Consider the following 14,889-nt stretch of genomic DNA (forward strand, 5'->3'; position numbering starts at 1 on the left):
CCGGGAACGCTTTAAAGATGTCGGGCAAAAGTTCGAATTGAATCATGTGCTTCGGAAGCTCGGTGCTTGTTTCGGGAGGCTGCCCTTGCTGCCCTTGGTTCTGCATGCTGGTTGGCCCATACACAACCTGGTTATTTAAACTCTTGAGTTACTGTTGCAAGCAAGGGAGCGACGTGGGGGGGGGGGGGGGTTGTTTTGTATGTGGGTGTGCCTTTTTTCCTCGCTATTCAAAGCAGATAAAGCCTTGAAACTCTTCGCTCAGTAAATTGAGCAAAGTCTTTTCAGCGCGTCCCCTGTCCTGCTTTTTCCATTCCGCGAACTAAGGCATCGGAGGCATTTCCCGGAATTGGATACCCATATCAGAGGAATTCTCAGTATTATTCAGTTTACTGTGTAAGGTGTTTTTATTCGTTGTTTGGGTTCATTGTTTGGGCGTTCCTTAGTGTCAAACATTCCCCCGGTTTTTTTTCTTCTTGCACCAACCCTTTGCACAAAAGAAAGGTGGGATTGATCTACTGTTTTCTGCAAAGCATGTTTGCCACACCTTCAGCAGATACAGTTAAAGGGGGAACCTCAGCATAACACCTTTCGTGCAAGGTGTTGGCGGAATAGAATTGGGTCAATGTTTAAAAAGAAAACATACATTATGTTGGATGAGAAGGCTGAGCTGAGGGGAATGTGCGGTAAGCTATGTAATCAGCAAAATATCAATACAAAACATCGTGTGAATAGACGCAAAACAACACAACACAGACTTCCATGTCATAGTCATTTAAATCTCCACTCCTGCCTCTGAGATAGGAGAGGCTCCCTCGGGTGCTTTGTCATGGCGTTAAATGGGTTCTGATTGCATTGAAAGCTCGTGCAAGCGAACAAAGTGTTATGGGTGTGTGTGTGCATGATTACATGGGAAAGGATTGCTGTATCGAAAAACCTTTCTCTCACTGATAACTTCGTAGCACAATATTTACACAGCAAGCTCTATTATCTTCCATGTTTGGAGGAGCGTCTTGAGTTATTGGCAGACTTGGGTGAGCAGAATGTCTTGGTATTGGATTAAGTTTTTTGTTCCTTTAACTTCGCAGGTAATAGGATTATAGTTGCATTCTATTCAATGGATAAGAAGGCATTGGAAAGAGATTGCTTTAGTAATTGAACCCTTTGAGGTGAGTTGTCGGAAGCTACCGTTGTGATGTTCCAATGCTCATATCAGAGCCCCTTTGATTTAACTTTCTTTTCCCCTTTTTCCCTAGCCCAGTTTTAGTACAGAACATGATATTTAAAGGGATCTAAACTGTTCGTTTTTTGTTCCTTCTACCAGCACCTTCTACACCGGTAATTTGATATTTGTTTAGTGTTGCTCACAGGAAAATTGAAACCAAGACGGCGGTCTTACCTTATTCATGGCGCAAGGCGACCGGCGCCCGGTGGCTTGTTTTCTTTGGACGCCGGCCGGTTCGGCACCAGGGCACCAGGGCTCCATTAGATTATTGGGTGGGCTCTAGGCTTGGAGTCGTCTACCGCTCGCCAGCACCTGTCTCCTGGACGGCTGTGGGAGCAGCGTTTAGACGTTGTTTAAGGTGCTAATGGAATGCTTCGATGGAAGGAAGGATGAATTCGACGCTCAACCAAATGAGTACTTTCACCTGAATTTTGTATTGTGAATTTAAAGAAAGAAATTTAGCAAATTTGCTGTTGATTTACGTGAATTGAGCTGGCTCAAGCAAAGGGTTTTAGTACATCTTCTGTCAACATGCTGTAAGCGCCTAAATGTATGCAATTGGTGATGCATTATCTGAGTTTTGAGTACGAGTTGCGTTTCAGTAGTTGAAGAAAGCAACGGGCCCGTGCTATGTGCCGACAAGGAAACATTTCATCTTACAAATTCGTTCTTCATTTCTCCGAGCTACTTCCATTCAAACTCCCCTCCCGAAATCATACACCACGAAGTAAGCGCTGTTCGATGGCGATTAAATTTCACACCAGTTGAACATATCCATATTTTGTGTAAAACTCGCTTCCTCGCTTCGGCTTTCGCTGCAAACGTCGTTGTCATTTCGGCTTCCCGTGCCGACTGCAGCGACAAAGATAAGCGAGTCGTGTCGTTCCCGCCCTCCCTTTCCATCTGGCTGACATTTGAGGCCTCGCATGGAATCGACGCAGGTTGTTGTAATCCAATTGACATTCGCAAAAGGCAGGGAACGAAAAAACGAGGGTGGAATGGGAGTGAAGCGCACTGTGGCGGCGGCTGAAAGCAATCGGAGTAGTTTTTCTTTGCAGCAGAAGGGAGAGCTGGCTTGAAAGAAAGAAAGAAAGAAAAAAGCATAACAACCTGGAATAACTGGGAGCCCGCTAGGATAAAGGCGAGCGCTGTTTTGTCGTCGCTGTCGCTGTGGAAAGTGTCTTCGTGGAAACGCAGACACATGACGGAAAGGAAAGTGGGCTGGGCGGGGAAGAAGCATGGTGAAAAATCAATGAATTTTGCGCTACATGTGTAGTGCGCGTTTCGTGGAAAGAGAGGGGATAGGGGAGTCCAAGCGGTGAAGATGGAAAGAAGTCTAGTCGACATTGTTCTAGCTAGCAGGTGGTTTTTCAAAACTTAAATAATTTAGTTTTTGAAGGTGGCTGTCCCTCACACTTGCCCCCCCCCCTCCACGTGCTGGAGTGGCGAGCTAGAGACATCCAAGCGAGTAGTAATATTTAAATATGTAAAACGTGCTACTGTAAATGAGCAATTATTTCCCATGATATTATTTCATATTGTTTTAGTAGCTGTGTGTTTCGCTTGTGTGTGAAATCAGTACAACAACGGACGTAAATGCCTGTTGTTCTTTTTTCCTCAAAGCACGATTGCATAAACTTTAAAAGCGTAGTTCATCGTCCGCCGCAAATTGCATTGCGCGCAGCCGGGACAGACGTAACCGCGTGCATTACTTGCGGCTCTAGTGCCTCCTTTTGTCAAGTAGGCTGTGGGCACGAGTCGGGCACTCTTTGCGCGCTGGAAATCGAAATTGAGTTACGACGATCATGTGTTTACCATTTGAGTGATTTTTTTCTTCCTTTCTCGGTCTTCCTATTGCACCAAGCTACACCAGATACAGTATCGATGGATCGACGTCATTGGACGGCATGGATTTATCGGGCCAATTGCTGCATGCATATTTGATAAGGCAAATACTTTCACTGTGATGATGATGGTGCAATGAGGCCTTTATACAGGGTCTTCTACAGACCCTAGTAGAATGACAGTTGCAATACAAGTGAACTGTGAACAAGCTGTGTATAATTACAGACCATTTTTACAGACCAACTCCTTGCTCTGTGATCTTCTAGCGAGAAAACAATCTGTTCAAGTGTGCCTGCGGGTGTGTGCGTGCGTGGGTACGATATCTCTTGACACGATCGTATGCACTGTTTACTCTCTGTGAATGCAGCACGGGAGTCAAACATCTGGCTTCCCCCTAGCGTTTAGCTTCGAATCAATGGAATCGATTCATGTGGCGTAAAATCCACCCCACCTTTACCACATCGTAACTGGTGACATCGGGTGTTTCCGTGGGACCACGGTTTGTTGGCGCGCTTTGGCGCGCTCCATCCCACCAGCGCGCAATCCCGTTTTTGCTTGACATTGAATCAACGAAGCCGGCTACGAAAGGAGAACGCATGGTGTTTCACGTTTCGTGCTCGCTGTTACTGCCACTGTGAAAAGAGAGCACTCACGGGGCACTCACGGGACGATATTCGGCACAGTGGACTAGAGTTTTGACCATTTTGGCTAAATATTAGTAACACTCATAGGAAAGTTATGTTAATTCTAATTTGGTATCTTATGAATAATTTAATAATTTAAGAAAAACCTGTTAAAGAACTAAAAGCGTCATAGTTTATTTGTTTTATCTTTGTCTTAGAGCAGCATTTGTCATTGAAGATCCTTTCCCGTAAATTTGTACTCACTTTCGCCTACCAATCCGAGTTCTCCAAATACCATCTGTTCGAACGCCGTCAGCAGGCTGTGTGGCAGCTCGCTCCCAGCTGAGTGTCTCTCAGTCGCTCAGCAGCACCCTTCTACAGTGTCGGAGTGTCAACACAGGGGGTTTGCAAAGCGTGCGACCCGGCACAGCGTTCCAGTTTCGCAACGAACTCGCCCGGTGCTGGAAGTACATATACACGGTGTGCGCCCGTTTCCGGTCGCCCGGTCGCTCTCGCTGGTCGTTTTGTGTGTGTGTGTGTGTTTGTGTGTGCGCGCATTTGGCGACGTGTGAAAACCCAACTGAAAGCGAACGAAACGCATTGGACAGGTTGACGTGTGGTGTGACGTACTGCCAGGTTTAGCAGGTGGTTTAGTGTTTTAGTAAGGGCTGACCGCGCGAAGTGCTTACCTCGTGCGAGCTAATCTTGTTGTACGATGAGCGAATGCACCTTTGGCTGTTGCGGTAGTTGCCACTGGTGCAGCACTGTGTGTTGATGCGTGATCGATGTGAAGTTAATGCCATTTTGTGAGTGTTGAAAGGAGCTAAGAAAACAGGTGTAGGACTGGGCATAAAGGGGAAAAACATTTCGGATTCACGCTGTGATTTTGGTCTGCTAATGAACTTGCTTGCAACCATTTTCTTAACGGACAAACATAGGGGGGAGGGTCGATTTTCACAACTTGCTCGAATTTCCTTTTTGGTGCAAGGGGAGGAGGAGGAGGTGTGCAGCCGCGCTAACGAGATCCCGATGGAGCTGTTAGGCATTGCCAACAGACTGTGTGGCAAAACAGCAGGGTCGAGTGCAGACTGTTTTTCTTCCTGCTTCTGAACGGTTCTGACCAATTGTTTGTTCAATCGCGGTACCCGATGCGGTTGGCGGTGCTTGGTGGTAGTGTTTCCGATTAAATTCCCCTCAGTACCAACGACACATGTGTTCAACACATTAGCGCAACCGGGCAGATGAAGCAGCTCAGGGGAAGAGAGAGAGCGAGTGAGTGCGAGCGCTGCCTACGTAGTTTCGTTTTGACAGTTCGATCTTCGCCTTCGTTTGGCTTAGTAGAACTGTGCAACGGCATGCGTGCATGGGGCCAGTGAACTGTGACTAATTTATATCAGTGACTAATGGGTGGCGTTCTGTGTGTGTGTGTGTGTGTGTGTGTGTGTGTGTTTGCGTAAGCCATACGATCTCAAACGCATGCTTCCCAACTTCAACACATGCCAAGAGCAACTGCCCTTCCTCCCATTGAAAAGTGACGCAGCGTCTGGGAATGTGTTGGGAAGTTCTGATTAAGTTTTGCGTGGAATGGAAAATGTATTTCTGTAGTTTTTGTTTACTATACTTTGCCATTCCTCTTTCTCCCTTCCGGAGGGGTCACGCATGCAACAGCCGCTGTACTGTCTGGAGATCGTTCATCTCGTGCACCTTCAGGAAGTTCGAGTTTCCACTTTTATGTGGAGAGTTAGTGTTTTTTTCTTCTTCTTCTGGCAGTTAGTTTGCTGCGCGCGTGTGTTTGGCGCTGAATGCTGTGAAGATGAAATGAACGGAAATTATTGCCCCAGCAGAAGTGATCCTTCGACCGTTTCGCGTGGAAATTGTGTGCCGGTTGTTTGGCCTTTTTTTTCTTCTCTTCTTCTTGTTCGGTGTGCGCTCTACTTCTCCGAAGCTTATGACAGCATCGCCAGCACCCGTCAGGGAAGTAGCAAAAGTGTTTGCGAGAAGTTATATAGTGTCGTTTTTGTGTGTGTGTGTTTGGGTGAAAAACGAGCTGAAAGGGGCAGAAAAATGGCAAAACACAGACAGACACTGAATGAAAAAAAACAAAAACAGCAACAAAAACGCTTGAACTGAAAATGAAACAAGGTTTCGGTGTACTCTCCTTTGCTCGATTTTGTGCCTTGTGTATGTGTCTTGTTGTGCTATATTTATGTCGGCGTAAAATATGCTCTTCCAGATGCGATTCGCTTCCGTGAAGCCACTTCCCACGGGAGGTCGGAAGGAATCTGAAGCGAGCAATAAAGCAAAAAAAAAAAAAGAGAAACGGATTTGAAGACGAAAATTGAAAAAAGTTCATTCCACTTCCGCGAGAACTGAAACATTAAACGGTTTTTATGTGTACCGGGTTTTTGCTTTCCACCAGTTGATGTGCAAGTATATGCCCACAACACTGGTGACAAAGCAATTGAAAATGGTCAACAAAGCGTGAGAGGGGCTACATTTTTGTCATCTGCAAAGAAAAGAGGACTTCAGCAAAAAAAAAAAACACAATAATATCAGTTGCGGAAGTCAGGGCAGGAACAAACGAGGCAAAGAAACGCGATGATAAAAGCAAATTAAACGTCCACTAAAACTGACCATAAATACTACTCAATTACGGAGTGTATTTCATTTTTTTAGCTTGTTGCGATCGGCTCCAGCCCAGTATCCCGGCTTATGAGTGACTCTTTCCAAAAAAAAACGGGTCCTCCCTGTCTACTGCCGCTGGCAAGATGTTCCCTCCGTTTCTTAGTAATTACTACCCCGTGTCGCGCCGAGCTTTTCCGTTATTAATTTGGCGCTTGGAGAGGCGTGTAAACATTTTAACAGATCTAGTGCACAAAAAAGAGAGAGAGAGAAGTCCGCTACCAAACCGACAGCTACCATAAGGGACAGAATATGGTAATGATGAAATATGCGACGGGCTTTAAAAGCGCTGATTGATGTTCCTTCCTAGGGGGATGGACCGAGATGGCGCGCAAAGAGATAGAGCGAAAGAGCAAGCGAGAGAGGAGTTTGAGTAATGTAAAAGTGCTTTGAATATTAATCCTCCCTTTAGGAGGTAATGAGGTCACTGAGAGAATTAGTGTGGGAAAGAGAGACATTCGTTATTTGTTAAATATTCGGGGAGGGAGGGGTAAGCGAAATTTTACAGCGCAAAATTATCAAATTTAATCTACTAACACTAACAGTGCGTTTTTTTTTGGATTCCCAATAGTCCCAACAGAGGTCGCCTCCATCACGATGAGGTTAACCTGTCGGAGTTTGTGGTTGAGGTTTGGTTGAAGATCAGCTGTAACCACCTTGGTGACTAACTAATCGCATAAAGTGTTAGTGTATTTGTTTGTGATGAGTGTGTGTGTGCACCACGATGAATAATGGAAATGGAGTGAAAGAGTTTGTGTGCGTGCGTGTGTGATGTAGCTGATGAAATCTGCCTTGCCTTGCGGAAGATAAATAAATGTCAAATGTGACAGGTGCGATCGATCGCAACTGTCAAATGCAAGCGCGTGCGGTTATAGCAATTAGTGAGTGTGTCGGAAGGAGTGCTCTCGTAGTAAGAGAGTGAAAAATCCAACCCCCGCCCCACCCGTGGGAACTTGTGCCCCGTTTGGTGAACATGTGCGAGCGATAATCCTTTCCTGCAGTTTCCCGGGTGAAGAAGAAGGGTGGTAATGGTGATTTGATGATGGTGTCAAGCAGTCAAATGGTTTGAAGAGATTTGCACAGCGCACTAATGCTGCTACAGGAGCAAGTGCGGAAGTTCTACAGCAAGGTCCGCGAGAAGGTTTAAGACCGGGTGAGGTTAATTGAGAGGAAAACAGAAAGAAAGAAACAGCAAATCCGCCAACTATCGCCAGTTGCCTTAGTACGCGAACCCACAGTTCCACCGGCTGTCGGATTAGTTCCCGTGGATTGGCATTGGTTTGAGCGGAAAAGTAAAGCGGGGCAGCAGCAAGCAGTGGTAGTAGTAATCGATTCGTGGCTCAGAACAATAGCCAATCCGAGCAGGATGTGTTGTCGGTACGTTGCGTGAACCATACAACGGGGAAACCCAGGAAGGAGGCAAAAAAAAAGTAAAAGCAAAAACAAGAAGCGATTTCGTCCGCCGACTGTCGATTCCAGCTGTCTGGCTGCGTTGCCGAAGGAAATTTATAGCCGATTGTGTAGCGAATAAAGTGAACCGGCGGGCCGGCAACCCCACGTTTGAACATCGACATCGAAGCGAGACGGTTTCGGTGTGTGAGCCCAGCACCAAACACACCAGCGCTCGGTAAGTCAAGTCGGGAAGGGGAAAAAGTTTTGCTTCACGATAGTAAACAGGATTAATTAACAATTCACCTACGGAAAAATAACAATCGACGCAAAAGGGGTAAAGAGTTTAATCAGTTTTAGCCGACTTCCCCCCATTTCCGTTGCCGACTCCGGCAACGTGGAACAAAGTGTCGTTCGACGGCCATTTGCCAGCGCGATTGGCATTATTGATTATTGGCTTCCCACCCTCAATCGGCGTACCTGTATGCCGGCTTCGACTTCCGTTAACCATGGTCAAGATATCGAGTTTACTTGGCAGCAGTTCAGTCAATACGCCGGCCCCGGAAGCGCACGGCAACCGATTGGCACACGGGCAGCGAAGGTTCTTTGTTGCACGTTTAGTGTTCCGTGCTGCCGTGGTAGTTATTTTTGTTGTTTTTTTTTGCTTCACGATCACAAGTTGTACAAGAGTTGTGACGACAAAGGAGCGCTCTACCCCGGTGGGTAAATCTTTTCATTACGAATGGTTGTTAAAATATGGATAAAGGCGTCTTGTACCGTACACGCCATACCGAAGCGCACAGTTGGTTGTTTTCCGTGTGAGGCGAAGTTGTTCGCTTTCTCAGGCTTTTACTGTGTGTGATGGTATTCCTTGGATTGAAATTATCTCAAGGGCCTATTAAATACAGGCACAATCTCTGCCGGGGAAGGCTGTTTTCAAGTCGAATAAAGTTATTAAATAGCTATTAATTTGTTATACGTTTCGTTTGTTTGGATTTTGTATAAGTTAATGCAGAATGATTCAAGTTCTCTTTAAAAGGCACACGAAACTGTGTGGCATTTGTAGGATATTTTAGTTTCATTTTAACATCCCACTCGTTGTGCAAATAGTGAAAATGATCTCCTTGAAAGTTTGAAAACAATGAGTCTAGAATTGAGATTTGATCCCATGACTCGTGTTGCGTTACGCATACCTGTTGACTGTACACCATTCATCCACGCCCAACAGGAATCGCTTAAACGTGTTTATGTAGTCACATAGCTTATCCACTATCTACTAATTGGCCCTACAATACAATGTCGCCCAGAATAAACGAAACCCGCCAACGTTAACCGATGAATAATTCTAACTACCTTAGTTTTACACTTCCAATCTTCCAAAGCTCCGGCAAAACTTTCGTCCATAATGAGTTTCGTGCACGTTTTCCCCCGTGTGGTGGTGCTGCCCATGATGATGATGATGATACAGGAAAGGTTAGATACGGTCCAGCACTGCAGCTGGTTTGCAACAGCCCTTTTTCCCGAGGGCTCATTTTCATGTGCTTTTACCGATTGCATGTCCTGCTGGCTGCTGGGATGGGCATTCTCCTAGTAGCAGCAGCAGCAGCAGCAGCAGCAACAGTAGAGAACAAAGAACCATCACGAAGGTCACAAAAGCGGGAGGAAAATCCCTCCGGAGATCGGATAGCATTTTGTGCTTTCTGATGCGGGAAGGGAAGAGTTTGCGTCGGAGCATTAGCATTCCCGATGAGCTCAATTTGCTTAACCGAAGCGTGTTACTTCTACGATGATTGGATGCAACCCCAGCAAGCTTGGGGAATGGCGCACAACAGGCGGGACGGCGGTACACATACACATACCGCCCGATTCTTGTTTGCCGAAAGGTGGTTTTCAACGGCGCTTTCTATTGCTGTGAATTTTGATGGGAAATTTGTGGCAGCTGCATCTATCGGGGATACCGATAGCAAAGGGAAGCGTTTGCGGTAAGCAGAAGCACGTGAATGTTTAGATTGGAGTGAAGTTTATCGAATATCAAAATATTTGAAAGCGCCAATATTTAGCTAGTGCAGGGGATCCAAACAAAGCTGAAAAAGTAATCCTTAAGGGACATTAAAAATTCCAACAGTCGAACAGTTGAATAATTATAGATGTCAGAGATTCGCCTGCCATTCGCCTTCAGTCAACGAAAACGAATGAATCAAATTGCATGGAAAGTGCGATGTCTAAAAATAGCTTCCACGCGGTGAGAGCCCCACACAGCTGCTGTCCAGCGCGCCATCCAGCAGTCAATACCGGGTGACGTTTAATGTAAATTTTATCTTCCCAGTTCGCTGGAACTCCCGGGACGGGTGGGTAGGGTGTAGCTGTTGGTGCTCCAGTCGCATCGTAAAGTCGTAAAGAAGAAATAATCGTAAAAATCAATCCTACTTAGTGTGATTTTATGGCAGAATTGACGGAGAGGTGGCTTGGAATTTCCGCTGATTGGAAGAACCTTTCGCACCTTTTTTTTCGTGGCTGTTGGTGGTTGCGCTTTTCATCCCATGTTCCATCCCCCGCGGAAAGGATATTTTTCTTTTTTTTTTTTTTAAAGTGGGTGTAAAGTGGAAATAGGGTATCAATCGATGGTTCGATGAAAAATCGTAAAATGATTGAACACGATTGATTCAGATCTCGTTAGTATTAAGCTGCTTTGTTGAGCGCTTGACGAGCCGCGATTTTGTGTGTGTGCGTACTGTAACAGGATTTTACGCTGATAATATGTTTCATAATAATGCCCATAAACAGGGCATGGGGGTTGCGTTTATTGATGTTCTCTTTAAATTATTCTCGTTCATAAATGATACATATTTTATGGTACACTGTTATGTCTTTTTTGTATATGCTGGGGAAAGTCCTAAACCAGCAAGTTACCATTTGAGTTTGTAATTTTCAGATAATGCGTTTTTTTATGATTTCAGATGAATGATGTTCAATTTCACGAACCTATTTACAAAGCTTAGCAAAGATTGATCGATTGAAAAGTTATGAATGGCGTGATGGTTTTTTTATGGCAGGTTATAGCAGCATTGAATGATAACGATTAATATCTATCGATTATATTTTTATGCTCCATTTTAATGTTCCATTTAAAGTATCTTTAAAATTGAAAACTTGAATGTGTGTGATATGGAAAATGCTATTGATTCGCATTTTGGCAACAGACAGATTAACACTCTACTGCATAGTAGAGTAGCTCCTAGTAGCTTATGGGATCTCAAACTCAGCCCGTACACATCGACAGTATCGACGACATCGTAATGATGAATGGTGCTAAGTGAAGTTTTATCCATTTGGCATCCAGTGGCCTTTTCCTCCTTTAGACACGTATAACTCCTGTAAGCCGTGTGTGTGTGTGTGGACCTGGTACACACTTTCGATACCACCGCGATGGTCACGATCTTTCACGATGGCCAATCGTAAATTAATTGATTACAGGAGGGGGAATGGCTGCCATCGTACAGTGCCATCGGGAGGACTGGCAGGTCGCAGGACTGCTGCTAATGTTGCTGCCGCTTCAAGAGCAGAAGTGCCAACGCGTTTCGAACCGTTTCGGCAAAACTGCTGTCATTCATTTTCATCATTTCGAAGCTCGAGTGGTGTGGCAATTGCCACTACCGGACAGAGTGGGCGGTGCACCACCAGAAGGCACTAATTTGTGTGCCATTAGAAATGGCCGGGGTAGAAGGGGTGCATGGAAGGCGGGCTAGTAGGATTATAAAAAAGGCAACTTCTTCTGGAGAAACGATGCTTGTCGCCTTCGGATAGGAGCCGAACGATTGATGATTATTGCTTGCCGAACGTGTTGGTATGTGGCGTTCTTTTGTTCGCTTGTTTGTTTTATTTCGTTGTTTCGCTGGGTAGGGCTGTCTTTTACCAAAGCAAAAAAAAAAGTGGGGAGTTGCTTGAAGCTTCATTACAATGATAAAGTGTTGCGGTGCCACTGGCACAAACAAAAAGCTTGATCGAATGGATTAGAAATGGCGGTTGAGTGTCGTGTCTTTAGCTTTGAAGTTTGTGTTGAATGTGAAGCTTACATAAACAAGGTGAATGAAAACAAAGTCATGCATAGTAATTAGAGTTGACAGAGCAGCAGAGTACTTTAAATAAGAGTGTTCTTCGATTTGTTGAACAACTCCCGAAGCAGCAATTTGTCATCAAAGTTGAAATATAATTGATTTTTCGCTTCCATTCGGTTCCTAAACTGGTCCGTTCTGGAGAGCCCACTTGATGTTTGCATAATGTGCGCTGGTGCTTCTGGTTGCAGTTTTCGCTGGCCGATAATACAAATTGAAATAATTGTATCGTCATTTAGTAACGAGTAACGAGATGCATCGGTTGTATGTGAGGAGAAAGGAAGTTCAAGTTATGCTAAAAGCAACGATAACGACCTGCTGGCAGCAGCAGCTGGTGGACAGTTTAGCTCGTTGTCGTGGAATGAAAAATTAGAATATCATTATCATAGCCCACGCGATGGGTGGCGGCTTTGTGTGTGTTTTTCACTAGATTTCAGCAGGTCCGGCCGGTGGGTTACTGGTCTTTCCGTAGAACAAGAATCATCATTCAAATTTGTATTAAATGTGTCTGTCGTTAATGATGCTTGAAGTTTGAAAGGAGAAAACGAAAAGGATTTTTTATATTATTCTTTACAAATATCCAGTAATTGAGTTTTTTTTAAGAATTAAGTCAAAGTCTATATCTTCAAACAAACTCTTTATTGCATGATTTGTAACCATATATCCCTATCTGCCAATTTCCATAGAAAACCTCATTCATCATGACGACCTAAACCAAAGCCATAAATCTACCTATGTCTATCTAGACCTGGCTTTGATTAATTACAAAATTTCAAACAAACGTGAGCTTGCCTTTTCGAGCATACGACGAATCAGCATTTCTTAATATTGTTTTTACTAAGTAAAAATCATCGGTTGAAATTTACGTTAGTGTAGCGTTTTGCCATAATTTCTACCGCATCTGTCAAACTCCATACAAAATGACGAGCTGAAATCGTTAAACACCCCATTATTTGTTCACATCATTTTATGCCATTGAAAATATGTTTTGCTTTGTTTTAATATTCCATAAATTAATTAACATTCAATCACTCCGATGCGTTCCCAACACGCGCACACAAACACGAACCGATTGTGTTATGCTATGGCCGCACACACTCGCGGGTTGGGCGGGAATTATTATCGTCACGATGCGTGAAATTGAACCGCGCCATAAATTTCGGGATGTCACGGGACACAACTTCAGCATTTTTTTTTTGTTCGCCCAATTGGATCGATACCATGTGTTTGCCGTGGCGTGGCGTATCTCTGGCAGAGCTGGGGAACCAATCTGGGCCTGTAGAAAATTAGCATGTTACGCGGTAAATGCTTCGAAGTATTTCGTAGGATTTTCAACCAGAAGAAGTGCTCTGGCAAATGATCCATGGTAGGCAGGTGGGATTTTAAGAATCCTAATGTACATGCCATGGGTGGAGATTTCCAAACGCACCGCAAACCTGGGTAAATATCTCATGCATAAAATGGTTTTAAGGGGAAATTATTTCAGGAAACGGAGGAAAGGAAAAAAACATTGGAAAAGCATATATAAATGTACTTTCTTATAGAAGCGTGCAGCGCAGGTTAATCACGTCAGCAGCAAGCGGAAAGCTTATCATTCTTTTTTGGGTTGCGATAATGAGTATTTATTCAGCTTTGGACATATGTTTTCGGTACGCGCGGGAAATAGATAAGGTTGGTGCAGGCAGACTGATACAGAATACGCTCAAGAAATAATGTACTGAAATGTCCCTAATTTGAAATTATTTTCTGAAGCATTAAGCCGCTTCTCTTTGCACAGTTGGTATTGTACCGTACCAGAAGCATCAAAATTAAACCAGCAAGGTCGTACAATCACGTACAATTGCAAACAGACTAAGAATAGGCTGTATTAATGGTAACAGCTCTATTACATTACCGGATGAATGTTAGACATCAACCAGGATCTGCAATCCGGCAATTTCCCACGAGGACGACTCGCTGAGCTTAGCTATAAGCGGGTGAGATAGGCTAGGCTGATAGGCATTCAATACCCAGTAGTACCGCCTGCGCTAGAGCGTCCACGCGAGCGGTCCCCTCTTGTTGAATTGTTCAATTAAGCCAAAGTGTATGAGTGGGCTCACGATAATGAAACTGAATCGAATGACATTTCGAGCTGCCATTGCAACACCTGTGACTGTATGGGCTTGTGCACGGACTGCAACAGTCACGGGAGGCTATCTCTCGTCTGAACGTGACCGGAGTGCATATGTTGGTCGTTGGTTCTCGTGAGCCGCAGCCTCATAAAGTTCTATTACTAGCAATGAACGAGAAACTGCTGCTGCTGCTGCTGCTGCTTGCTGCACTTTGGTGCAGTCAACAGTTTTTCTTGGGTGCTTTCCGTGCTATTGGAATCCACCACTGGTTAGGTGTTGCATCGGATCAGGTCGGTAAATATTGATCTTTTCTCGCATCCTCTTTCTCTCGTGTGTGTGTGTGTGTGTGTGTGTGTGTTGCACCTAGCAAAAGGAGTGCTGTGGAAAGGCAAATGAATTGCATCACCTAGTGAGTAATTGATTTAACATTTAGTCAGTCAGGCATGTCATTCGCACCCTCAGACACACATCCTCCAGGCTTCCTGGTCCAGGATGACAGGCAGGATAAGGGTCGAGATGATGCTGTCACGCACAACACGGTGATTGTATCTACCTACTACCATGCTAGTGGGCAGTTTGTGTCGTTGATTGAGTGGGATGGTTTGATTGAGTTTAGTTGCAGAAGAAATTTTGCTTGTGCAGCAATATTTTTAATCAATTTGCACTAGTGTTGGACGAAATAATTTTATTTGTTGTTACCCCATTTTTATTATCCTGGAAGGTGCCAATCAGTAGCGTAAAAGGAATCAAAAGTTGTAGTTTTGTCATTAAATAGTGGGAGTGATCGTATTACGAAAATGTTACGGTATTTTATTAAAAAAGGACGTCCTGGGGCGTTTTGCTTATGAGATTATTATTTCAAACCAGGATGCATACATTCAGGAGTAAATATGATTTTTTATGGG

The 14,889-nt window shown here is 44.4% G+C and overlaps 1 protein-coding gene across 1 annotated transcript in view; it reads left to right on the forward strand.

Moving 5' to 3' along the window:
• The first annotated feature begins 3,994 nt into the window (after positions 1–3,994).
• The window catches only part of LOC120954971 (potassium voltage-gated channel subfamily KQT member 1-like), a 141,280-nt gene continuing 130,385 nt past the window's right edge, over positions 3,995–14,889 (forward strand). Inside the window, exons 1-2 of the mRNA XM_040375363.2 lie at positions 3,995–4,335; positions 6,944–7,999. The gene's annotated coding sequence lies outside the window, so the exon portion shown is untranslated. The remainder of the gene's footprint in view (positions 4,336–6,943; positions 8,000–14,889) is intronic.

Source organism: Anopheles coluzzii, chromosome 3, assembly GCF_943734685.1.
Source record: "Anopheles coluzzii chromosome 3, AcolN3, whole genome shotgun sequence".
Lineage (NCBI taxonomy): Eukaryota > Metazoa > Arthropoda > Insecta > Diptera > Culicidae > Anopheles > Anopheles coluzzii.